Genomic DNA, 24,730 nt, shown 5'->3' with positions numbered 1-24,730 from the left:
AAATGGAAAATGATTCCTCGCGTTTATCGATTTCAAAGGCGATCGTGCCGCAATCATCTTCCCCGTTCGAAGTCGATCAATTTCTCGGATTCGCCTCTGTCGGCGGATACGTATCGTCAGATGCAAGGAACTGCAAAGAGAAAGAGAGAGAGAGAGAAAGAGAGTTCCTCTTCCACGAAAGTTGTTGAACACTGACGAAAATATTCCCAGGGAACATGGGATCAAGAACGCGTTCGGGCTTCCCATTGTCGTAAAGGCTAGGTGCCGTTTTGACAATGGCCCGATATCCCTCCGATCCGAAACGTCTTTCCATCGCGATTGTCGAAGGGCCGCCGCCCCCATTATGCGCTAGACCCACGGATCAGGTTGCTCTCAGGATTTTCTCTATCGAGGGGGAGGGGGAGGGGGCAGATGTTCGAAGAAGCTCCAACGAGACAGGTGGAACTGTTTTATTGCAGGGATTCTCCTCGCGCAGGATTTTTGATTTTTATTAGGAGAGGAGAGAAGGGTGGTCGAAAAGTCGGAGGGAATTTTTCTTTTCTATCGCGATAATTTGTGGTTATTGTGGGGGGATTTGCCTGGCATTGGTTCGCGCGTTTGTAAAATGTTTATTGGAAATTGATGCGTATTGGAGTCGAGCTGCGGGCATGTTAATCTACCAGGTTCGAGATTAACTATCTAATAACAGTTTATTACAAGTTGTACAAGTTCAGGAAGAGTTGAACAGACTCGTAAGAGAAGTTTGTAATAACATAAATTACGATATAAATTATCGTAGAATCGTTGTGGATATTGGAATCGGATAAATATTCGGCAAATGTTTTGAAGAAATTGAAGAGAAGTTATTATAATTGCATCCATTAGGAGAAAATTCAACACGATCGTTTGAAAAATTTTCCATCGGGATATCCGATAAAGGGAAGGGGGGATGATCGGCAAAAGACGAATCCGGGAATGGAACGCGCGCATTCGAATAAATTATTATCATATTTTCAACCGTGATATTACATTACCTACCTCCATATCTCAAATCCATGAGATACATTCTATTTCCATCTTTAACGACGATGAACCTAATTTACCGCTAACAAAGTAGCTAATGACCGTGTACACGCGGCGAATATCTTCTCGAATGTCGATCCACGTGGAATTAATCCGGCTTATTAACTAGCCGCGGAAAAGGCGATAATTCTTGTTAAAAAAAAAAAAAAAAGAAGAAAAAAATCTGCCCAGCACGCAACATTTCCAGACACGCGCGCAAAAACGTTGAATTAATTCATCTAGCTAGGACGATTATCACTCTCTTTCAAACGTGGTCACGGCACGTGGAGCCACATAACATTCACGGATCCACGCTAAACGTCGTTTCGCTTATCCGACACAGTTACACACCTCGGCACGGCTTATCCTTATTCTTAATCTCGCTCTTCAAATTTCGATCGTATTCGATTTTCTCTCCAAGTTTCACCACCAGATCAGGCTTATTCAATTTTGTAATTGTTGTTTCTTTTAGAATCATGTCTGCGCAATTTCTTTGCTACGTATTATTATTACTTCAAATATATACACACGGAGTAGTCGATTAAGATCTGATAAATGATTTTACTCAAACTTGAACTGAAAATTCTCTTTGAAATAAAACACGGTCAAGAGAGAAGGTATAAGAAATACATAGTGTTTGTCCAATTGCGAGGAGTACATTTACTCTTAGCTCGTGTTATCGTCGAAAGAAAGGAGAAAGGAGAAAAAAAATGACAGAAGAAAAGGAAGGAAAAAGGTATGGAGGCCCCAAACAACTCTCGTATCAACCCCGATCATCCATCCCGAATCTCCCAAACATTTGGCCCAAGCATAGGTAGCGGCGAAAAAGAAACACGCATGTCGGATTGGACACATGCGAACGGTAATTGAAGAAGATGCGTCCCTATATGGCGGGTATTCATCTGACAAATCCATTCATCCGTTCACCTCTGCGGCCTTGAGCGGTTCAACGGGGCGCTTCGTACGGGCGAGAGAGGTAAGCATCGCATTCCATCGGCAAATGAAAGCGTGCACGAATTGATCGACTGGTTTGAGGAACGAAGGAACGGTACTTGAGGGTTCGTTTCCAAAAAATACAATCGATAATAAGTTCCCGCTAATTGTTCAATTTCTTACGTATTGTAAAGGTATAATTATTATTTTCAAAAAGGAAACTTGCAATATCTCTTCGATAAATTTACTAGAAATCTATTGTTAGAAAATGTATGTATATGTTTCTCATGTTTTTCAAATTCGTATTTTGAATTCGCTGTTGGAATTATCCCCTGTTTGGGGGAATGAAAATTGAAGAAAAAGATTTTCACGAATTAATCTCTTTGATCAACCTCATACTTTCCAGATCGTTCCAAACGATGACTAGACGATTTCTCGTGAATGCTATCGGCGAATAATGGGCCGGCCCGCGGAAATATTCCGTGATATCAGGATTTACTGCCCTGGAATCCGTCCTGAAACGCTTCCATATTTGGCCGAGCTTGTTCATTAGCGATAATGGTTTTGTTCAAACTGGGAGCATCCTCCATCTCGTCTCGAATCGACGTTAGATTACGCGCATTCCTCCTTAGATACCACCTTCATCCCTTTTCCATCGCTTTTTTCCATCGTCCATGAAATAACATTCCGCGCCACCGCTCGTTCAGACCGCGATTAAACGCGCGAGAATACATTGTCAGTCGGATGGAAAATCCTTGCCACCCGAGAGATAATCCCGAATCTACGCGCCTATTAACGTTCCTTCCTCTCTCTTTCTCTCTCTCTTCGGGTCCATCCACCTTAATTAAGCCCTGGATTTATAATAACCGCCGATCGAACCCTCGATCGATCGTTTTTAGAAGCTCTAGAACGCGTGTGCTTTGATTATCGTTGTTATTATTATTATTATCATTATCATTATCATTATTATTTAAAGATAAGGAGAGATGCGTAACGAGCGGATGAAAATAAGAAAAGGGATGTGTCGGAGATTGTTCATCGAGAAATACGGCGATCGAACCGCCGTTAATATCAACGTTAACCATCCTCGTCTTTCGCCCCGTGTTTTGACATCGGTGGCCGTGTAAAATATCCCCATGGGATACCTCCTTATTAATTTTTCGCCAGGCCGGATCGCCGCCGTAATTCCTTCCGCGGCCGAGATATTCAGCTTTTGCTCGTAATTATATCAGCGACGATTTAAATTCTAATGCCCGACCGCGGCGAGTCCGGTTAATGATCTCTCGTCACGAGCGGTGAGCGCGACAGGGCGAGGGGGCTCCCGTAAGGGGAGAAAGAGAGAAAAATTAACGCTGAAAGTGCCTGTGGAGCAGATCAAAGCGAAACGCGGTTTAACGTCGTCACCGGTTTTGTCGAACGTGAAACGACCCGGGCCGCAGCGATATTCGTCGTTAAAGATACGCTTCGAACGAGAGCAGAAGCTCACCTATAATACGTGTGTAACGCGCGTGTATGTGTATGTATACACACGTATGTTATATATAAATAAACTCGACAACGAGAAACATTCGTTGTCCCATGGAAGAAATCCAGCGGTAGAAAACCAGCTCGTTACCCGGTAATCTTACCGTGAAAGAGGACATTACGTTACGTTTATTTGTGTTTATCTAAGGTGAATATAATAACGCTTTGATCGGTTAGAAGGAGCAGTGTTTCATCGCTTCACCGCGAAACAAGTAAAACGGATATAACCGATAATAGAGTTATTTTGTCATTTAATTTTGCGGCATTATAAGATATAATATAACGCAAGTATATTGCGTTTTCTTTATTTCTATTTTTTTTTTTTTTTAATTTAAATATATAATATCAAGATAATTTGAAATACTTCGAGTTATGTTCATTGACGTTTATAAATAAATGTTAGGAATCCTTATACGCTTTGTAAAAATTTGAGAAAATATTTTTGGAGCAATTTTCTTTCGTAATTCTTAGACGCTTTCTTGAATAATCTCGCAAATGGGTTTAAAAAAATATTACGTGATAAAGTTCAAAGAGGAAATTTCTTTATTCCACGTTAATTTATATTCTATTCCTATAAGATTAAGAAAAATATAATTACGTACGAAACGAATCTTGGCCGTTCCATTTCACCTTTATTTACGACGAATAGCAAATCGCAAGCAAGTATTTTTTTCTTACGAATACGGTCACGCGTTTACGCAACAAACGTTCCTAATCCGATCGGTAATTCTTTTAGGCGGAAAAAGCGAATAAAAGGCGGCGGGACGGCGCAACAACGAAAAGAGAAAAATGGAACAGCGAGATCGAAACCGTTCATTATCCTTTAAGCGACGAGGCAGTATGTTTCCATTCCGTTAATGTGTAACGCGATCAACGATTCGATTTATTGTTACGTAACGAATAAGACTAATAAGTCGCGCAAACGAACGATTCGACAACGTAAGCGTGCCGTTTCTGACTTTTACGTGTTATCGTGATTTAGCAATAATGATTGTGTTTCACCGTTGATACAGCTTCGATAAACGAATCGAATCTAGTCTTACTATTTTTTTTTCTCCCTTTTGTTTTTAAACATTTCTATTCGATTTTCGATTTCAATTTTTCGAATTGAATTTAAGCTATTTCGTTGCAAAATCATGGTAATTTAAAAACGCATTATTTACATCGATTTTCTGATGACTATTTATTATTTATTGATTACAGAAGTGTAATAAAATATTATTAACTTATATAATATTGATATTATTATTAGTTGCGAGATAAAAGTTCTTTTAGAAATCGAAAAACATTATCTGATAAACAAGTTAATATTTTAATGACTTTTTTGCTGCAATAAAAATGCAACAAATATAAATATTTGTTATTACGCAATGAGAAATCTAATATTGAGATATTAGAAAATCTTTTTTTAGTTTGTGAGTTCTATTATAATACGTAAGATTTTTAAATTAATTTAAATAATATTTTTGAATACTTATAAATCATAAATCATCTTCTCTCCGCGATAATTTATGATCTTTCTAATCAAAAATGCCATTACTTAATATGTCACGAACAACGAGTAACGACAGTCACACGATTATTTTACTTTTTTTCATTTCTTTTTTTTTTTTTTACTATAAATTCATAATATTACTTTTTGTGTTATTCTGCCACTTTGATAAACATATATGATATGATAATTCAATGAATTTATAATAATTTACGTCTTTTTCTATGATATGAGTAAACATATAACTAAAATGTGTACAATTATTAGCAATTCGAACAAATATACCATTTGTAAACCAATATTTCTTAATCTCTCTTTTAATATTCATATTTCCATTGCGTGATATATTTTGTTATTTACAATTCCTTGGATTAAAGTTGGAAAAAAAAAGAAAAAAGAAAAAAGAAATCACTTATACCGATATCTATCGTTTCATCGCCATTTACAATATATTAATAAAAGTATAAATAATTAATAAGTTGATTACGGATAATAATTATACTCCGCCTTGTTTTCGACGTAGCGTCCATGTTCATTATAAATTTCTCTCTTCCCTCTATTAATTTCATTATCTTAAGTCGCGTGTTTATTTTCTACACAATCCTAGTTCTCCTCTTCTAATATTACAAAACATGCGAAACGTCCTCTAGCGACAAAAAACAAAAACAGAACGGAAGAATCGACGGTTGGTAGAAGAAGAAGAAGAAGAAAAGAGAAAGAAGAAAGAAAAACGAAGGGAGTACACTGGACACTGGACACTCGAAGGTGGCAGTTTTCCAGCGCACCGGCTAAGCCGGTGCAGTTGAAAGAGATACGTGACGCACACACGCGCGGTTAGTTGAAGGGGGAGCGTGGCGGACAATGCCAAGCTGCGCTACGACGACGTGCGTACGAGGTGACTGCCTGTGTTCGGTGTTTCGCGAACAAATGGGAGAGCATCGTGCCGGCACCCTGCCTCGGCGGCGAGGAGATGCCGGAGAAAAAGGGGCACCACCACGAAGAAGAAGACGACAACGAAGAAGCGACGACGACGACGACGACGACAAGAAGGAAGAAGTAATAGTAGTAGTAGTAGAAGAAGAAGAAGAAGACGAAGAAGAAGAAGAAGAAGAGGTTGAAAGCATTGTTCCGCGCCCCTCGCTCCGTACACCGTGAGTCCCTCGTTTTTCGTCCCACCACATTTCATACCGATGCATCATGCGGTACCTTCACTCTCTCTTTCTCTCTTTCTCTTTCTTTCGTTCTCCCCATTTTCCCTCTCTCTCTTTCTCCGCCTCCCTAAAGCCATCTCAAACGCACCGGCCCGTGCTCAGGTGTGCTCCATTGTTAAACGCCCCACATATCGCGTACGCGTTCCGCGCTTACCCTCTTTATTATGTGTTTGCCCATTATAACGGGAGAGAAAGAGAGAGAGGGGGGAGAGAAAGAGAGAAAGAGAGATATATACGGTTTGGAAGAAGCGGGAGGGGGACAAAGACGAAACGAGAGATGGGGATGGAACAAAAAGGAACACGTGTAGGGTGGGGAAATAGACGAGAGACGCAGAGCCACTGGCTGAGGGATCAAGTGGCATTGTCCGGCCACGACGATGCTTTTGTAAGATCTCGCGCATCGCTGCCGGCCGGCGATTCGAATGCCTTCCCGGTATACGCACGAGTGGGAGGGGGAAAGGAGGGAGGGGAGAGGAACGATAAAGCATCCCGAGGAACGAATTCACCTAATGTCGCTTAGCTCCGCTTGGAAATGGAGAGCCGTGACCCTGGGCCAGGAGGAAAACACGTGGAAGGTAATAAGTAAAGTTTTTTTGCTCGTTCCGATGTTTACATTATGTTGTATCCACGGCCACGACGCGAACTCGGAGAGAGCGAATGTTTTGTTGGCCTCTTTGCGGAAGCATTTCGCGGCCCCTAGCGAGATAGAAGGTTGGACAGGGATACAGCTAGGGGCCTCTCTTTATCGCTGCCTCGTAAGTACAGCACGCATGGGATACGCGACTCGAAGACTCGACTTTTTTTTTCAACCGGTACGCGCGATTTCCCTCGGTTTCCAATGGACTTAGGTATACCTAAGAGTTACACACGTAGATCCACGTAGAGCCCTCCTCCACGGGTCGGGATTGAACTCGAGGCGCGCAAGCAAGGGCTCGCCGGGAGAGGCATAGCCAAAGGGATTTACGCGGTATACCCGGCGCGGACTCGACCTTTAGGGTCGGCCCATTGAAAAATTAGTAAATTATTTAAGACTCCGCCGGCCACGTCTGTGCTTGTTCGCGGTTGATTTATTTCGACTATCGTGATGCATGGTCCGGCTATCCAATATTGTAATACGTTTTGCATACGTGGTATATACGGCCGAGCGCGTACTTACGTATCATTGTCGACGTTCCGTGGCCTAGCGATTGAAACACTAGCCGGGCTATATCTCAACAGGTTCGCCGGGCGTTATGAGCGGCTGCTCTACACGGCATTATGTTCTCTGGATGGGTTGAGAGAACGAAGAGGGAGAGAAGAAGATACCGGTCGCAGTTGTCGGATCAGAATCCTATATTATCGCGCTCTAGAAGCTCCGGGGCAGGTGTATCGGTGACCCTTGTCTTGGCACGTATTCCACACGCATTTTACACCCTACACCCCGGCGGGATAAGACAAAGCGAAATATACCATCGCGCCTTGGGATCGTTCCTCCAACGGGTTTAACCGCGACCGCGTGAAACGCCTGTCCGCCGGTTTTTACACTGTTGCAACGTTGAACTGTTTTTAAAGAACCGGTTTCACGCCGATTACAGGTGTTTATTATTGTACTTATGCAATGCGGATTGTTATAGGACGAGATTTGATTCTTATTTTCAGCATTGGACAAAGAGGGAGGAGATTGGCCGACGGGCAATAGAAATGAATTAATGGGGAATTTTTTCTCTTTTGATCACCGATAAGCACTGGAAATGGATTTTCTTGTGCGTGCATATTAGTATATACGTGACGAAATTACGAAGTATATAATCCGAAGTTTTATCGTTAAAAGGATTTTATCGCTATCGGTAAAATTAATATTTTTGAGTATCGTACTTATCTATAATTCTTATAGTTTCAAAATTCATTAGAATATTTTAATGTTTCTGGAACGTTTTCTGTCTTAGAAAACATTTTTCTTTGATTCTTTTTTACTTTCTTTCTTGTATATCTTAATGTATTATGTATATGAGACGCATAAATTAATTAAAAAAAATAATATATTATATTAACATTTATATTACTATATATAAAGTGTTATTAAAATTATCATATGTATTTTTTTGCTACAGCGACAAAAAATATCACCGTTGATTCGAAATAAGTTTGTAATATCGACGCTTCATTAAATTCAAACATATTCTTCTGATTGCCTATAACTCTTGGAGATGTTTCTATGATATACCCAATTTTCAAGATGCCAATACTAAACTAATCTAAACCTAATCATTTTAAATGCAACGAAGCATATATATATATATTCGACCCTTGAGCTACAATAAACGATTTCGTCGAGTTACCAGTGTACTTACTCACTCGACGTCATTTTTCACACTGACGTTTGCTTTAATAAGTAACCAACAAACCTCATTTACCATCAGAACGAAGCCGTACCACGTTCCCCCCTAGCTGGGGGAACATGTCAGAATCGAAAATCGCAATTTTCCCGTTAAATACACCTCGCCAGTTAAGGGTTACACTAAACTTTCACGCTTATTAAGAAGACAGAATCACGGTGCACCGACAAGTCGCTAGCTCGCTCGTATGCACACGCATATTGCTTGAAATCTGCGCTATAAGTTGTATCAATGTCCCGGACATTCAATCCCGGCATACGTTGCACGAGCCCGGCCGGTAATGAAACATTTAACGCGCGTTCCCTTATCTCCGCATCTGGTAATATACAACGAATAGTGAGGCGCGATAATTCGACCGTGCGCGCAGCGTTTCGCGTCGTTCGCCCCCTCCCCTCTCCCTTCAACCGTTGGCACACCGTTCCCGTTACATAATGGCGAAACGAACAGGACTGCCACTGAAAAATAGTCGCGGTATGGAACTCGTTAATCACAAACCTGGCCATTACTGCGAGTTTTAAAAACTTTCGTATACATGGCCAAGCGACAGTCGACATTCGGTTCGACAACATTCCACGTCGAATCCGCGCCGATTCTCTAATTCATCGACGCGTGCGAGCCTCTCTTCGCGCCGTTTATCGCGCGATCTCGAGTAGAGAGTCTATCGCGATGTCGGCACGAAAACGTTTTCCCTCATGGGTAAAGATACGCGGCCGTCCCTGAATGCCAACGTTCCACGATTCGCCTTGACTTTTGTCCGGAGCACTTGAATTATGTTAAAGTCGGTACCGAGAAAGCCGGCTCACACTCGCCTTAGAGACAATCGTTGCATTCTACTGTCGTACGTGTCAGCTCGTCAATATCGACGATACGATATTTCTTTACCATTGATTTCTTTGTTAGCGATTGTACGTTTCAAGAACTAACCCACGGTCTTATTATCTGATGGAACGTCTAAAACGATCGTTCATTCGAAAGGAAAAGAATATGAGAACTTACCGGTGCCGAACCAGCGTCGTTAATCGGTGAAAATCTCTTGTAAATGTTCGCACTCGTCGTTAGCAAACAGCATGTGCCTGACTCAACGAACATGGTGCCGCGCATGCGCCTTGCGATGATTGTTCACCCTAGCTAGCTACTTCGGAGATCATTCCGGAATGCAATCGATAAACGATGAATAATAACTTTCACACGAACGAATTGTTCGAATTTTATTAACACATGAATGCAACTTTGATTCGGTCACTACGTACGCGTAATTTAGCACGGCACAAGCACTATTTATGGAAAAAACGAATCTTTTTTGACCGGACACTCACGGCAACCACTAAAACGTAGCCATATTAGTTCACTAACTGACAGATGACGCGCGCCGATCTAGCGGTAAAATTCGAAATTATAGCGCATGCGTTATTGCGACGTGATGTTGAGATAGCTGAAATAATTTCTCGTTGCAAAGGTGAATCATCATCATTGCAAGTATATAATGTATGCTGTTTCAATAAAGACGTCTATTTCCTTATTTTACTTAATTCTCTATTCTGCTATTTGAAATTGTATATTGAGTAAACATGACTCGAATACATTATTTCTAACATTTGAAATTATCGAGTCATCTAAAAATGGCGGCACATATACACATATCGATATTAAATCGATATTGATTTTCACGAACACTCTCACATTCGCAAAGATTTCGAAAGATAATTCTCGTTATTTTCTTCCATATCGTATCAATATCGTTTTTATTACCACTCGCAATATTTTTCATACAACGTCCCCGCGTCATTTTGTTAATCGATTCACGTACGCTTGTCGCAAGACGTTTCGAGGCATAATTGAAACGATTAGTAATTCAGATCGTCGCGACAACTAAGACGTTACGGCGGTAATTACGGCGTCGGTACGATTTCTGAAGAGTTCCGGAGATTTTTCAACAGCGACGTGTCTCCGTTTAGAATAGACCGTATGCAATTAATGAGTGCAGGTTCCCGCGCACCGATCCGGAGTTAAATTTAGCGAGATTTAGCATAACGCTTGGTTAATTAGCCGAATGGAATCTAAGGCATCCGATTAAAGGGGAGTTGGGAATAGGGGTACGGGACACGGAGTCGGGGCAGCTCGCGTGCGTGTACATCGCGTCCTTGTGTGGCCAAATAGGTAGTGGCGACATCTACTTGGCGCCAGTCCACTCGTTCTGCAAGCGTACCATCCCGACACGTTCGTATACGTTGTCGAAGGGAAAGGACAGAACACGGAGGGCCGGAGAGCAGCACGAACGGACGACGAGGAGGAGGACGCGTAACTCCGCGGCTTCACGGACCTCGAACTTGCCACGAACCTCTCACAGGCGGAACACACGGCCGGCGTTGGATCGAGTTGGAAAAAGTCTCTTCGCAAAACCAGCGGCATAATATACGATCCTAGGGTCTCGACCGAGAGCGTCCAACGTTTATCTCTTTCCGATACGGAAGTCTGCCGGAGGAATTAATTGCCTGCCGTGGCACCTTACCACGGCTCCGGCGTCCCGATGCAATATCTGTTCTCCTCTCCGAGCCATTAGCCGGGCGCATACTTTACATTAGAAAGCACGTAAGAGCCGTGAGCACAACGAGGAGACCTGTTCTCTCGCGAAACCTTGTTTTGCGGAATTCTCGCTTTACCCTCGGCTAGCCTCGAGGACTCGGCGACGGGATAAAAATCGCTCGGGACGAAAATCTATCGGCGTGCCGTGGATCGTTAGCGAACCGCGTTCGACCGGGCCGCGCTGTGACCCAGACCCCAACCACGACGCCTCCAAACACTTCTTTTTCCAGGCTTTCGATTATGCATTGCTCCCACTAACTAACGTCGAGCGCGCTGATTACAGGGCCGGGATTAACGGCCGATTTGCTTTAGTTTAGTGTCCCGAGTCGTTTTACGGGAACTCGGCAAATATTTTCAAATGTCAAGTCGGAATTAGATACGGTCCGCATATAGACACAGTTTAATTACATAGTTTATTAGTTTGTCGATAGGAAATATGTAAATCAATTAAACACGGGATACGAGATATTACGCGTTGGGCTTAGAATCGTAATGAGGTAAGTTTATTTTACTGATAAATAATAGTTTTTTTTACAAAAGGTTTTTTTCTTACAATTTCTCGATTTTATGGAAAGTAAGATGGACGATAATCGCCGTAATTACAAGAGTTGAAATTTATGAATATAAATTTTTTTAAATTTCAACTTGCGTCGTTATATTTTAATTTTAATTCAAATCGATTCAACGTTATAAATTTTAAAAAATTAAATTATTTATCTTGAATCGGTCATTTCATTTCAAGATGAATGCCCACATTGCTCATCTTTATTCATGATCACCCACCTGTCTCAATCATTTTACGTCCATTGTTGATACGTTTTACACCTGTCTTAAAAAAGAAAAAGAGCACCTTCCGATTAAATTAAACGGAGAAAGTCGATGATTAATTCAATCGTGCATACATGACACGACACGCGACTTTGACTTTTCACATCTCATGGATGGAAGAACAACAAAATTAGATACCGAAGGGATGCAAGGGAAGTAAGAAACACGCAAATCAAAGGATTCGAGACGATCTCTTGAAAAGTCGGGCGAACGATTCGATTTCCACACCGATGTATAGATTCCACATCGGATCTCTCATTATCATCGTCATCATCCGTTGAATAGCCGCGAGCACAAGATTATCATCGCGTAATCCTTCGAGGACACGGTTATGGAGCGCGTAAAAGATCGAGGAGGATCGTTCGGTCCGGGTCAGGCGTTAATTTATATCGCGAACGATGCGAAGCCGGCCGTTATTAACCTGCATAATGGCTGTTGCGCGCGCGCACGAGTGTACCGCGAAGCGTGAGAATTTGTCTCGGCGGAGACTGGATCGGGAGATCGTTCAGGATCAACGACGCCGTTTTCCAACCATCCATTCTCTTTCTCTTTCTCTCTCTTTCCTCCCTTGTTTCCTTCTTCGAGTCTCGGCCGCTCGATGACGAGACAATCGGGAAAGAGAGAGAGAGAGGGAGGGAGAGAAAGAAAGAAAAGAATAGGTTACCAGAAGAGAACTTTCACTTCGGCGTTCGATGGAATAAGCGCACACGCGACGAGAACGAGTCGCGCACACCTCGAGGAAATCTACGAGAGACGGCAAAGTGCAGACGAGCAGATAACCTCGTCGAGGTATAACGCGCGATTCTTTATTGGCCGAGTCTTTACCTTCACTTTTTCACGTCGTCGATTTCCGTGGAAAGGAAAGCGATTATTCTTTACGTGGAGATCGGTGAGTTTTCTAGTTTAGTTTGTTTTGCTTTTTTTTTTGTTTTTTAAATTCTTTTTTATTCTCGGTCTGGAAAATCCTTTTAGCAAATTGAAATCTTTCCACGCCTCGTAGACAGAGATAAATTTTAATCGAATGCAGGTGACGAGGAGAAGTTTAAATGTGCATCAAGTTGAATTCTTATATATCTCTATATTGTTAAAACACTTTATTTTACCCAAGTAATTTTAACAAATAAAATTAATGGATAAATATTATATAGTGTACGCGAGAGGAAAAACGATATCACGTTAAAATTATTCGTCGTCTCGATGATCCATTTCAAAAGAGATCGATAATTATAAAAAATACAGATCTGTGTATCAATTTCAGCTCGTTTCGTGTTCGATTTAAAAAATTTCAATCGAAGAACTGGAACAAACAAGATTGTGTATATATATATATATATATATATTCATAATATTTCATTTTTCCTTGTTTCCACGCGAATCCATGGATTTTTCGACGTACAGGGAAACGCGCGTGGCACGCAATCGCAGTGATTTATACAGTCAGCGATGACAAGATTTCCAAGTAGTTACGCTTGTTTGCGTAACCGGCAAATTATACGGTGGAAGTAACGATCTCTTTGCAGTCTCCTTAAAGACACTTACCAGAGGCCGTTGTCGTTTCAAAGTGTAATTTGAATGGCGTTTCATTTGTACGAACGCACGTCCATACGTCATGCTATTTTACAGTGGGAATAATACCCACGTTTTACAGACTTTTCGTCCGCGGTTTTCTCCCACCCGTGACGGCTTTTATATTTTAATTACTCGAGGGAGGAATAATACCGAGGATTAAGCGATACCTTTTAAAGATTACGACCAGGCCGGCCATTTTCCCGCGCTAAATGCCAACGATCTCGAGAATTAATATCTCAATTCGACCGCAGCTTGATCCACGTGTCTGTTAAAAAAAACCGCGAACGGCCGCCGCAGACTGAGAGTAATTTATCAATCGCGATACAAAATGGCGCCGACAGACACGGCGTATTTAACCTTTGTCGTGAAAGTATATCGGCCGCTATTGTTCGACTACTACGTTTGACTCGGATTTTTCTGACGATTGATAATCGGCAGGGAATAGTTGTAACGCGATTGACAATGCTCAACGAAATCGAATGAAACGAAAAGATTCGATTCGAACGCTTGTATCTATTTGTATCTACTCCATTCCGAAAACAGTAAGCTTTCCCAAGGAAAAAATAATTACTCGAATAGATTTCAAAAACCGAATTTCCATCTGTAAATTTTATTTTGTGCGAGCTTAATCGTAATGAATGAATCCATAATTACCATAATAAATTCGAAAATCGTATTTATATCCCTTATTCAAGAAACATTATTTAATTATATCCACGGTAATGGACGACTTGTCAATGTTATTTCGTTATACCATTAAATCGAGAATCGATTCGATTTTCCTTTTGAAAACTTTCCATTTGGTATAAAACATCAAAGTCGATTCGATACACACCGGTAACATTTTAGCATTTCATAATAGTTCGAGTAAAGAACCGCTTAAGATTAAATTGTACATTGAACGGTTGCCTCCATTGCCTTGTCGAGTTCGTATCCCGGGGCGGAAATTCCACGGATCGATCTATCGAACGGGTCTCAGTTGAATAGCCATTCATAGATACGAATTTTGGTCCTAATAATAATTTAGCCCAACGCGAAACAACATGTAAACGGTTGAACGTCGAGCGTCCAGGCTGTCTGTCTCCCCGATATTCAGCTTGTTTATATAAATCGTGTTCCTACGAATTATCGAAATCCAGCCTCCAATTAATATCTTATTGCTCGTTTAAATCAAGAGTCGCCCGTGCTTAAAACGTTTAACATTCTGCAGCCGTGTCGCGATCGATACGCGATGGATGCTGATTGACCGATTCTTGCGAAACAAGCGAAACTCGAGCTTGCCGCGGTTCGAAAGCGTTTGCCGACTATCGAAGTTAGTGACGATACGGTTTCACGCGTTTCGTGACGAAGTGGGACAGACGTGTTGATGGGACAAAAGGAATTATACAAACCGCTGCATTAGCAAATAATTACATAAGAAGCGTTTCTCGAAAAATTTCTGATTTGTAAATTTTTTCATAAACGATTGATAAAAGATTACGGTTTAACCTCCGGCGAGTCGCATCTCAGGCTTCTCAGGTGCACGCGATTATGGAAACACGGTGAATCGCGCGGAGCTCGCCTCATCGGAAGGGAATACTAATTTTGTCGCGGCATCGAAGCCGCTAGAACTATTAATAAATCATAACTAATACGCTACACGTCGCGAAACTCGGCGAACGTGCTCGTCACGCCAAGAATAAAGACGTGTTATACCCGGCTCCCGCTTTTAATAGCGATCCCATTCTTCTTCCTTTTAATATCGCTTACGTAACATTCTCGTAACGGGATGTCAAGCTCGTTACCCGCGTATATATTCGATATACAGTCCGCCCTTTGAACGCGACCGCGTACCCGTTCGATGCATTACATGGTTCTTAGATAGGCAAGAAACATCCACTTCTGCCTCTTCCGCCGAATCGAACGGATAAGCAAGAAGAATTTTTTAAAAATCTCAAAGTTCTTGCTGAGAAAGAATTCTATCCCCCCGTCGCAGGGACCTCTCTCAGAGGCCGCGATTTCCGCGTCGAATCGTTACGGAGGGTAACGATAAATCAAGGAAGTGGAAGGCGCGAAACGGACAAAGGGAGGGGGAGAAATAAAACTCGAGCACGGGATCGAGCCGTTCCTTACCGTTGTCGGTCGGAAGTCGAGTGCGTTCAATCGTTAATCATGCCGTTGAAAGCAAAAGGAAAAAAAGGAGCGCAAAACCGATTGGAAATGGGCCGATTGTGCGTGCACGTTTCCGTGTGTGCGAGTAAACAACCATCCGGATCGGGGGTCCTCCTCACCCCTTACATATATCGTACCAGTATATCGACTTATTGTTGACTCACGTACATTTTCGGCTCCCGCGAATCGATAAATCTTCGCCTCCGTTTCCTCTTACGAGCCATTACCGAGCGAGGATGCCGTCGTGGATGCCTCGCGTCGTCGACGAAAGGAGGAGGAGGGAAGAGTAGATGTCTTCCACAATTCTGAAGAGAGTCATAATCCTCGCTAACAATGACAATTCGTTGGTTGCATAACCTGTACGTTGACCTCGTTTATAGAATCTTTATCGTTACACGGAATCTTTTATTCGCGCTTGAAAATGATACAGGATTCGAGATGGATTATTTTCGGTTCCTGTTATCGACATCTTGAACAGGTATATTTATGAGAAAATGTACTCGAAAATAGATTGGAAAATAGATATGGAAGTTAGATCGAGAGGTAAATGATCCTCGCGGGCGTAATAAGTCACGTGATGATGAATACACCGTATACACTACGCTACTCCGACACGGAAGTCCACCAAAATCTAACGTTACATTCAGCTGCACAGTACTCTCTATTCACCGGCCGGTTCATAAATGGCTACTGTATACGCAACTATATCTTGTCCAATTATTCCTTCCTTTATAGAAGCTACACCAGATGGTATCTTCTATCGTGCCTAGCTGGAAGGAATAGAAAGGGAGGGGGAGGTTAAAAATTTCGTTCGAACGAGATACGTATCCCACGGGTCTGTTTGTTCTTTTCGATTTCGAGGGAGACGCGCGCACTTACACAGAGTTGAACCGAAACTCTGCCGCATCACGGTAGCCGCAATATTCTTCGAGTCGTTCGTACGCATTTCCACCACTCGAATGAAGTGGGCAGACGGGACAAGTTCTTGGTTAATTACCGGCCCCTGTCTTATGTACGCGTCTGCAAATGTAGTGCAGCAAATAAGTGTGTACACGTGTACGTAAGTAGTATATTTTACAGAAGAACACGGGCGAATCGTGAGGAGGAAACGGGCTAGAGGTTCGGTAAAAGTTGAAGGAAGGAGGAAGCGAGGCGGGCCGGAACATAAAGCGGGAAAGAGAGAACGATAGGTGGACTGTGAGCAGCGAGAAAGGGGAGAGCGGGGGAGAGAGGCTGAAGCGGAGCCAGAGGAGATGACCGAACGAGATGCTCTTTGAGACACTGAGAGCTCCAATAAAGCCGGACCAATTACTGGCTACCGTCCTTTCCCATTCCCTATTGATTTGCATTCAAATAGATGTTATACTCTAAGTAGACGGATCCTAATGGATTATCAGTTCGAGTCATCGCGAGAGCTTCAAAGCTCTACTCGTTCCCTTTCCACACAGAACCGCCTCCTTTCCAATCCTCCTATATCCACCACTGTTTCATCCATTTCCTAATGAAACCTCCTCGGATTGGCCCTTTTTCTAAACTTACCTAATGATCAACCTCGAAACTTATCCGCGTGCACACCCCCGACAGAAATTCATCTCTTTCTCTTCTCTCCTCTCTCTTTCTTCTTCAACTTGAAATCGTCCCTCAAGAATCCAAATCCTCCAAAAGCGGTTAATCCGGAATCGTGGAGGGGACGATTCCGTGGAATTTTTAACCGACGGCTGATCGGTGACGATTTAACTTCGACGAAATATCGGAAAGAAAAAAGGATAGGGGGAGGAGAGAAGGGCAAGAACGAGGCAAATATAATCAAAGGCCGCGAATAGAGTATAATCCCGTATCCCTATATAATCGGTCGGATAAAATCGCTCGAATGATTATTTAAGCGAGAAAAACTACGAATTTCCCGTTTTCCCGAGCTCGAGAAAGGGGAGGGAAGAAAGAGAGAGAGAGAGGAAGGGTCGCACACTTGCCAGGACGCCATTCTGTGGCCCTTCTGCGTGTAATGAGTTAAAATGAGTTTGGAATAATCGTGGAGTCTGGCCTCGACGAGGTGGGGCGGAGATGTGACCGAGGGGTTGGGGAAAGGAAAAGGGCTCGAGATAGAGGGAAAGGAGAAAGGGAGGAAGAGGGAAGAGAGGAAGGCAAGTGTACGGGGACGACTTTGTAGGTTGCATACGTACGTACGTGCGCACGAAGAAGGGGAGGATGGGGGAGGAGGGAGCGCGTGTCCGGTATCCGGCTCGCTAATTAGCTGCAAGGTGGGATAAAGAGTGGCCGGAGTCGAAAACATTAAAGCCAGCAGCAGGGTGGAAGTGTAATGGACGTTGACGTATGGCCGGTACAGCTACCGCTCATGCCTCGCAAGTACTTGGCAACGACCTTCCATATACAGGGAGTGTCCGAAGTACGTATTCCTGTGCAGATTCCACTCGGTCCTCGGCGTCGAAAGTCGGGGGAAGAGCGGTGGTCTTCCGTCCGCAACCGATCCACACTTCCAGGGCCGCGATTATTATGTTCGAAAATTTTGCCTCTCTAATAGTAACAATATTAGCAGTAATAGTAATAGTAATTTTGAACTCGTCCCTTCTCCTCCTCTTCTCAGAGAGAGGATCACACTTTGAAGTTTGAGAATGAAATTTCGCGGCTAATCCGACGGAATAGAGGGTTCGGGTGGAAAGAGTCGTCTCACTCGCGTGACAACCGATCGGTTGTCGTTATTCTCACTCGAATACGTATTCATGAACACAGGTGTACAGGTGTTTGGAGATCGTAACTCGATTATATACACGGTACAACGACGATTCAGTGCGGCGCGGACCACTTCAAAGAGTTGCCACCGTGAGCCACCGCCGTTAAGAGGTGGGAAGAATCGGAGGGACACGTAGAGGCGCACGTAGCGGTTTTATTCCGGGAAGGAATACCTCTCGTAGTCGTTAATTCACACTGTACACACGCGTGTAACATATGCGGCCCGCGTCGATATTTATACACGCGAGCGTTCTCGCACAGCGCCGGCCTCTCCTCTCTTGGGGCCACGCGTTGGGAGTCGTGGCGCGTAGGCGCGTAGGGGGATGGCACGGGGGTTGCGCGATCGCTTTACGACGGCATTATTCGCGGCGTGAAGTCGCGGCATCGCGCATAATAAACCGCACGCGGGGTCAACGATGCGAAAGGACGAAGGGGGGGGCGGGCGGTTTTGCCGCGGATGGGTTAAATCGCGGATGCTCGAGGATGAACTCGAGGCGAGACTCGCCGCGGAAACGAGCAGAAGCGTCTTGAAAAAGAGGAGGCCTGGAGGGGAGGGAGGAGAGGTCGTACATACGTACGGTGTATTCAGACGTACACCGCGTAGGTAAAATCCTCCACTCAGCCGGACACACTTGGTGCACGAATTAAAGCATAAAAAAGCTGCTTGCCATCCGGTTAGCGGGGGTTGACGGGGATGAGAGGGAGAAGAGTGGCGGTGGGGGATGGAGAGGGACAGAGGGAGTTGGAAAGACGAGCGAAGACCGGGGGTTGAAGGGGGTTGAGTGAAAGAGGAGGTCGCGTGTTGGCTGGTTGGCTGGCTGCGAACGGGACGAGGGGGAGGGGGGGATCGGCCGGTCGGCCGGTCGGATAGGTTATACCATCTTTCGTGTAATTACCGACATAAAATGCCAGAAGATTTTCGCCCTCTCCTTTCGCCCTTCCTTCCCCACCCACACAATCCTCCCTCCCGCGGTCTTCTCGATCGTCTTCCCTCTTCTCCCTCTTCCCTCTCTGGATTTCTCTCCGCCCCTGTCGTTCTCCTGTGTCTCCACCTCGCTCTCTTTCTCTCTCCTTTTCCGTGTCCGTTCTCTCTGACCGTCTTCCTCCTTCTTCCTCTCTCCTTCTCCCTCCCTCGGTCGGTGTCGGTTCTCGCTCTCTCGTGTCTTTTTCTCCTCCGCCAAGTAGAAAATTTTCAATTCCATTCATGTAAATTATTGTAGCGCACCGACTCTCGACATGTGCAACTTGTATTAATGACGCAGTAAAGGAGCAGACGGGCGGAGAGCTGCCCATTAGCGGATGAAAGCGGAGGGCTCTCAGCGCATAGCCCGATAATAGCCCGACTTATACCCACCACGAGGCTGTGTAGTTTAGCCCGCGTTACGAGTCTACCGTTCCTCTGCCCTGCCTCTCTGCCCTCTCCGCCGACCTTCCTCTGCCGCCCCTCGCCGCCGTTTCCTCTTCCTTATCCTCCTTTCTCCCTCTCTCCCTTCGCCCGATATCTCTCCTCTAATCCCTTCATCGCCTCTTCGCCATGTACCATAATAACGATTTCGAACGATCGAGATCCGAATGATACGCTCTCCGAAAAAGAAACACCATTTTATCCAAAAATCCCATCTCCTCGTCCGTAAACACCCCTGCACTCGGTTCCACGCGCGAAAATCATCCAGCATCTCTCGGCGCAAGCCCCTCCCTCGTCCCCTTCGGTGAAACAGCCTCGGTGAAAGAACGATTTATTAACTCGCGTCGATACTCAATTATCGAGGCGAGGGGCGGGCGAGACACGCGAGTGGGAGTAAGGAGAGTCGCGGCGAAGACAAATTGTAACATTACAAGTGGCGGAGGAGGCGATAACGGCGCGCGGCTGGAAAAAAAGAAAAAGGGGGAAAAAAGGAAAAAGAGAGGAAGAAAGAAACGGGTGCTGCAGAGTGTACGCGAAGAGCGAGTGCGGTTTCAGTAGCAACGACTGTATCGGCCGGTCGGTAGCTGTAACGGTATCCGTGCATCGGTTTAAATTTACCCGATCGCCGGCCTCCGCTCTGCTCGTGTTCCCTACTCTGCGCGCACACGGACACGCGCGACCAACGCGTTTGAAAATCGAGACGATCGTGCCCCCGTGCGTATTATCGATACGATTCTGGCGGTGTATCGGGAGATGCGCTGCTGCTTGCACGTGTAGGAAGTAGTCGTGGAAAAATTTCGACCGGTTTTTCACCAGATTTCGCGCATTTTATTGTACAGGAATCGGTATCGAGAACGAGATTTGTCATTTACCGAAAACGTAGCATCGTGTCAACTATTATCCTCGCGCTACTGCTTTAGTCTATTTTTTGATACGCGAAAGACAGCGGTGGCGAGAACAGTAGTAACGTCACATCGGTAGCGATTCGAATTTTAGAAGGTTCTTGGCGTTTGATGGGGTATATTATTAATGTGTTCACCGTTGATAAATTAATACTAGAGACGGTGTACAAATAACAGGGCAAATGATTGGAATGATTTATTGATCGTGTCACGATTGGTAAATGCAAATTAGGAACGCGAGTCCTTTCGAAATCTCGCCTCTCTGTGTCCCTGTGTGTGATATAAATGATTTATATCTGCGTAGAATAATTATTGCGTACGCGTTTCCCTTATTATCCCGTATTATCCATCTCGAAAAAAAAAATACACTTTCTACGGTTTAAAGTTTTACACAAACATCCTGGTCACCCGTAACTTCATTTAGAATCGTCGATCTCGAAAAATGAAAAGCACGTGCAACACCTCCATAAATTTTTCATAAATTCTCTTTATCGAATAGTCAAATAACCCGTTCTCGAATAAAAATAAAAATCCAATTAAACGCGTCATAACGGTACACACCGTAAATATATCCCCTCTTTAACTTTTCAATCACTCCTTCCGTTATTGCGCCAATATCCCTCGTACAGAAACATCCATTCAGCCCGGTTTCGTTCAAAGAACCCACGTTATCCCCACGTATCGACGCACGCATTCTTTGTTCCACGTCTCGATTTACATAAACGGTAAAACGCACAGCTGGATTTTTCCCCGCTGGAAATGAGCCGTCGTTGCGGTGGGAGGGGTCCGTTTGGTAGTAAACAAGGTATTAATGGGCCCGGCCAAACCTTCCCGCGCCTCTCGTTACCGTATAATAAAGTGATTTTCGGACCGGTCAGCCCTTTCGTGACCTCTTTGTGCTCCCGTAATAATAGGAAGATTAAAGAGAAAGAAAGAGAGAGCAGGCAAAGGAGAGTTTCGTTCGTGTCGGAATCATCGGTTTCACACGGAGGATACATAAACGCGAGAAAAGGATACGAAGAGATACAATGATTATAAAAAGAAAAAAGAAAAATATGGAAGAAACTTGGCTTCTAAAGCTTGTTAGATATTCCGAATCGATCCGAGGAGAGTTCGCCTGGAGGAAGAGTTTTAATCGACCGGGTGGATTAATTTCGATTATCGAGCTCCTTCTGCCACGCCTCGGGCCGCTCAAAGCTCGGTGGAAACTTCTTTGAACCCCTTATACTGTCGGGCGGCCGACATTTTTCCCGTCTGGAAAAGCGTGGAGGCGAAGAAAGGAAACGGACGCGGGAAAAAGGGGTGAAAGACGGGCGCGCGCGTATTTGCATTTCCCCCGTATGACTTTTTAGATTAACGCAGACAAGCAGCAGGGGTATAAAGGGGCGCGATAAAGAAACGAAAGATAGCCGGAACGGCCGCGCTGAGATGAGAGACGAGATATTCCTCGCCTCTCCTTTAACGGACCGTCCTGCGCTTTGTACTCTTTCTCTCTTTCTCGGTTCAGAGAGAAAGGAGGGAAGAAACAGACCTATTCTGCCTCTGTCGTTCCTTCTCTCCCCCCTCCCCTTTCTCGCGGCCAAGATTCGAATCTCATTTCGTTGGTTCGGGGACGAGAGACGACGTGCTCGTTAAGGGCACGTTCGAGGGCCGGCCCCTCGCAGGTGGAAAACAGTGGAGGAGCCGCGTGAAGAATCGATCCATTTGCATGGAATCATCGGGCCCGGCTTCGATCTCCTTGTTGGGAGGGGAGAAGATTCCCGGGTTGGAATTCTTCTGCGTGGAACGGGCGAGGATAAGGAGGCGAATAAACGGGGGACGAATTTATCTTGGTCTCGATGATGGCCTATGGCGGTGGCGGCCTCGATCAAAGATCGGTTGCTCGCCAATCGTTCACGCCCTGTGTATTTACGCCAGCGCTACTACCCACGAGACTCGCGATAGTTTATTTCTTAAATCGTATCTTTACGGTTTCCTACGTGGGATGGAAAAAGGATTAAATTTATTCCATCAATTATTTCCATCAAATTCTTAATTTTAATCTTTTTTTATTCCGGATGACGTCTCGGAAATCGATACGTACAATATCGACTCGGATCAATGGAAAAAATCGATCGAATCGAAGTGGACGGTAGAAGGAAACGATATAAGAATTGCACCTCTCTCGATACAAAAGCATCCAGGGAAATTGCTTGCATTCCCATTCGAAACCACTAAGTAAAATGTTTACTCACGTTGGCGAGAAACGTTTACAAAGGAGAAGCCACGATCGGAGAAAACTGTGGACGACAGTAACGGGATCGAGGCACGATCTTTCGGATCGTAGATCGTTATATCGCGCATCGTTATCTCGAGGTCGTTAAAGATCGGCGGGCATAATGCTTGCGACCCGGCTGAATTCGATCTAACGGGAACGCAATGTCGGTCTTGTCAATTGTTCGAGAAACCGAAACGGGATACGCGTCCCGGGGTAATAGATTTGCTCGCCGCTGCTTTCTGTCGGTGCCGCGTCTCGGTCAATGTTCTCCGGGAAATGTGAGCTGCGATGCTCGAGTAACGCTGTTCGGATGCTGTTTCGGTTTCTTTGTAAAAAGAAACTCTGGAAAGAATCGATCGCGTTCAATGGAATCGCGTTTATTTAGAAATCTTAAAAGGTGGATCGTTTCTCGAGAGATCAATCCTTAAGTTTTCCCCGTAAAATATATTTTATTTTTAGAACAGAGGGCGAGGAGAGAAAATTCGAAGCTAAGTTGAAGAAAGGAGATATTATAAACGGATAACGGATTTCTTTTGGCTTTGTAAAAGCAAGAATAAAGGAAAAGGTAGATCGATCCTTTTGAGTTTTCTCGCTCCACTCGTGTGAGAAGACATATTTTATTTTAGAACAGGGATGGAGAGAATAACTGAAGAAAGTAGATATTATACGTAATAATAAATACTCTTGTCCGTCTATTAAATTAATATTCTAACCTTTAAAGAAAGATCTCCTTTTCTCCCGCAAATATTTCTTCGCGCATACCTGCCCTATCTTCGAATTAAAATTTAAACGTATTCATGTATTCCGACAAATATACTCAACGAACCGATATATAGAGAATACGTAATTCGTATTCAAATCTTGGCCGGTTGGCTGCCATTCAAACCGTTCCGCGCCTCACTCCGGGGACCGCGAACAGGCCTATAAATACGATCGAATTCCCTCTATGATATCCCAATAAACCCCCTATCTCCCCGAACAGAAGTTTCGCCCACACTGCACTTAACTCCCCCGGAAGCCAACGAACGCATCGACGCGATGAACGTCGAGTCTTGGAAGGAAGAAAAGAAGAAAAAAAAATCCTTATCCAACGACTCACCGACTAACAAGCAACCTTCGAGAAACGTATCGCGTTTAATGCTTTACTCTGCCAAGGATCCTGGCCGCGGAAAAGCCAACCTGTTAATCCCGAGACCCGTTATGATCGTTCCCTCTCACCAGTTACACACCAGTCAATCCCCTCGACTGTGCGTGAAACGAATTCGAGCGAAAACGGAAAAACTATGATTGAAAGCTCGCTTTTTTCTCTCTCTCTCTCTCTCTCTTTCGAATGAATGGCCGATCGTTCGAGGAAAAGAGAAATTCACGTCGGTCGTTATCGCGTGGAATCTCGAGCGGGATTACGGGCTGTAATGGCGGTCGTACTCGTTGTCTTTTCGATTTAACACGGCCAAGATACGGAAGCGTGTCCGGTGTGAACGCGCGTTTAAAGAATCGAGAGGCTAGCGTAGGTGTCGGACGAGTTTGAATCGGTCGCCGAGAGGTCATGTTTCACCTGGCTGATCGATAGATGCTACCCAAACGGTTGAAATCTTCGAATCGAGACGACTTCCGGCTTCGTTCGGTGTTGATCTCGTGCGAGCAAGTTGTTTCGTTGCTCAATAAGCGGTATTATTAATTATTAATTGTTACGACAATTGTTAATCGACGT

At 44.2% G+C, this 24,730-nt stretch overlaps 1 long non-coding RNA gene across 1 annotated transcript in view; it reads left to right on the top strand.

Annotated features, from left to right (window-relative positions):
• Positions 1-12,666: 12,666 nt before the first annotated feature.
• Positions 12,667-24,730, top strand: part of LOC107993812 (uncharacterized) — a 112,927-nt gene continuing 100,863 nt past the window's right edge. The window contains exon 1 of the long non-coding RNA XR_009830181.1: positions 12,667-12,876. This is a non-coding gene — a long non-coding RNA (uncharacterized LOC107993812). The remainder of the gene's footprint in view (positions 12,877-24,730) is intronic.

This window comes from Apis cerana, linkage group LG6 (genome assembly GCF_029169275.1).
Source record: "Apis cerana isolate GH-2021 linkage group LG6, AcerK_1.0, whole genome shotgun sequence".
NCBI lineage: Eukaryota > Metazoa > Arthropoda > Insecta > Hymenoptera > Apidae > Apis > Apis cerana.
Note: the sequence above shows the minus strand (reverse complement) of the source record. Positions and strands in the feature narration are given on the sequence as shown.